The sequence below is a fragment of the Opisthocomus hoazin genome, unplaced genomic scaffold (genome assembly GCF_030867145.1).
Source record: "Opisthocomus hoazin isolate bOpiHoa1 unplaced genomic scaffold, bOpiHoa1.hap1 HAP1_SCAFFOLD_188, whole genome shotgun sequence".
Taxonomy (NCBI): Eukaryota; Metazoa; Chordata; class Aves; order Opisthocomiformes; family Opisthocomidae; genus Opisthocomus; species Opisthocomus hoazin.
In genome coordinates, this window is record NW_027449083.1 from 2,555 (window position 1) to 5,000 (window position 2,446).

Here is a 2,446-nt window from a genome sequence, read left to right on the forward strand (position 1 = left end):
CCGGCGCGCGCACGCGCGCGCGTCAGTGCGGCACGGCACCCCCGCGGTGCCCACCCGCAGACAGACGCCCGCGCGGGAGGCCGGCGGCGAGGCCCGCGCCATCGCCGCCCCGCGCCTCCCTCCCCCGAAGCTCGCTCTCGCTCTCTCTTCCCCAAACCCACCGCCGATAGCCCGGCGGGGACGAGCTCCGTCCAGCAGGCGCTCTCCGGGAGCGGGGAGCTTCGGAGCGCTCCCCGAGTCTCCATTTAGGGGGACGAAGGCCCGCGCGCTCGCGCGCGCGGCCCTGCGAGGCACCCCAGCCGCGCCGCTGCTGGCCCGCCGGCCCCCCCCCCCCGCGCTGGGGCGGGGGGGCTCGGCGGCGCAGACGGCGATTGATCGTAAAGCGACGCTCAGACAGGCGTAGCCCCGGGAGGAACCCGGGGCCGCGAGTGCGTTCGAAGTGTCGATGATCAATGTGTCCTGCAATTCACATTAATTCTCGCAGCTAGCTGCGTTCTTCATCGACGCACGAGCCGAGTGATCCACCGCTAAGAGTTGTCTCGGTTTCGGCACCGCCCCGCGCGCGCGGAGGGGCCGGGACCGCTCGCCGAGAGCGGCCCCTTCTCTGAGGACGGCCGGACCGACCGCCGGCCCCGCCGCCGCCCACCCCCCTCCGCACGCGCGGAGGGGGCGCGGCGCGGCGGCGCGACGCGGCGCGACGGAGAGGCCCTCGCCTCGGCTTGACCGTACGAGCACAGGGGAAACGGAAAACAACGGAAAACCCCGAGCGGCCAAAGGGCGGGGGAGCCCGCGCTCCCGACCGACCCTGGGGAAACGTACGCAACACACACACCCTTGGCGCGCTTCGGGGGCGGCCCAGGCGCCCGGGCTCGGACCGGCCTCCCCCCGGAGGCTACGGCACGCCCGGCCGCGACGCCTGCCCGCCTTCGCTCGGGAGCCGGACGCCCGGCTGCGCCCGCGCTGCGACGAGCCGGCTCCGCCCACCACGGTCGCCTCTCGCCCCGCCGGCGAACCTCGGCGCCGACGCCGCCTTCCACCGACGCCGGAGGAAGCGCGGCCGGCCACTGGAGCGCGAGCCGGCGACGCGCGGCCGCCCACCGGCCCGCGCCGGATGGGCGAACCCGGCCACCCCGCCCGGCGGCGGCGGCCGCCACCGCCGCCGCGAAAACCGCCGCCGCAGCCGCTTCTCGCCTCGGCCCCCTGGGGCCGCCGGCACGGCCCCAGCGGAAAGGCGGACGGCGCTGAGCGCGGGGGGCGGCTCCCACTCTCCCCGTTTCCACGCGAAGACCCGGAGCGGGACGCCCCCGCGCCGCGCGCCCGCCCTCGAGACGGAAGCGACGGGCGGGGAAACGCGGGACGGGACGGGACGGCCGCCAGCGGATGCGGCCGGGGAACCCTCCCGGACGACCCGACGGACGACCGGCACCGACCGGCACGCCGAGCGGCGCCGCCGCCGCTCGGCCTGGGGGGGTGTGGCTCGCCCCCCCCTTTCTTTCCCTGGGCGCCGAGGGCGGGGCGAGGAGCGGGAGAGGGGAGCGCGGCGCGCCCCGAGCGCGGCCGCAGCGCGAGCGTCCAAAGGCGCGGGGCGGCCCCCCGGCGGCCGCCCCCCCCCGCGGGGGCTCGCCGCGCCTTTCTTTCCCCCGGCGCGGAGCCCGCGCTCCGGCCGGCGGGTGGCCCCGTTTGCGAGGGCGGGCAGGTCGGCCGCGGCCGACCCGCGCCGCGGTCTCTCCGCCGAGACCGGCCCGCGGAGAGGGGGGGCAGGTTGGGGCAGCGAGACGCCCCCCCTTCTCCGGCACGGCGGCCCGCGGGGGCGGACGCCCCCCCCGCGGCTCGCGCCGTGCCGCTCGAGTCTTTAAACCGCCGCCCGGCTCCTTTGGCCTTTGACCCCCGGACTCGGCCGAGGGAGGGCCGCCGAAGCGCGGACGCTAGGTACCTGGCCCTGGGGTGAGGGAAACGACCTGCATGGCCCCGCGGGGGTGCCTCCCCCGGCTGCCGCCCTCGGGGGAGCGTCCGCCCGCGGGGGCGCGCCCGGCATCCGCCGCCACCACCTCGTCCTCCTTAGCCCCGGGGCCCGGGGTTTCCCTCGATAGCCCGGCGCTGCGCCCGGGGGGAGAGACGTGGCTCGGGCCGCCCGCTCGCGCGGGACGCGACCCGGCCGGGGGGGGGCCTCGCCCGCCCCGGGCGGCGCCAGCGGCCGAGACCGTGCTCGCGCCCCCCCCTTCCCGCCACGGCTCCCTCTTCGAGAGGCAGCCGTGCCGGGTCGGAGGGGAGGTTCGCGGGTCCGGCCGCCGCGCCGCCCGAAACGCCGTGCGCACACCCGCGCCACGGCCCGGAACGCCCGGAGACAGCCCTGTCCCGCGCGCGGGGGGGTAGACGGCGCCGCCGCCGGCGCCGCCCCACCCCCCCCCCCAGGAGCTGCCGCCCCCCGAAGACGGCGACACCCCTC

General features: G+C 79.2%; 1 non-coding gene across 1 annotated transcript; it reads right to left on the reverse strand.

Moving 5' to 3' along the window:
• Positions 1-383: 383 nt before the first annotated feature.
• LOC142360432 (5.8S ribosomal RNA) lies at positions 384-536 on the reverse strand. The gene has a single exon (XR_012763030.1). It is a non-coding gene; the product is annotated as a 5.8S ribosomal RNA (ribosomal RNA).
• Positions 537-2,446: the final 1,910 nt, after the last annotated feature.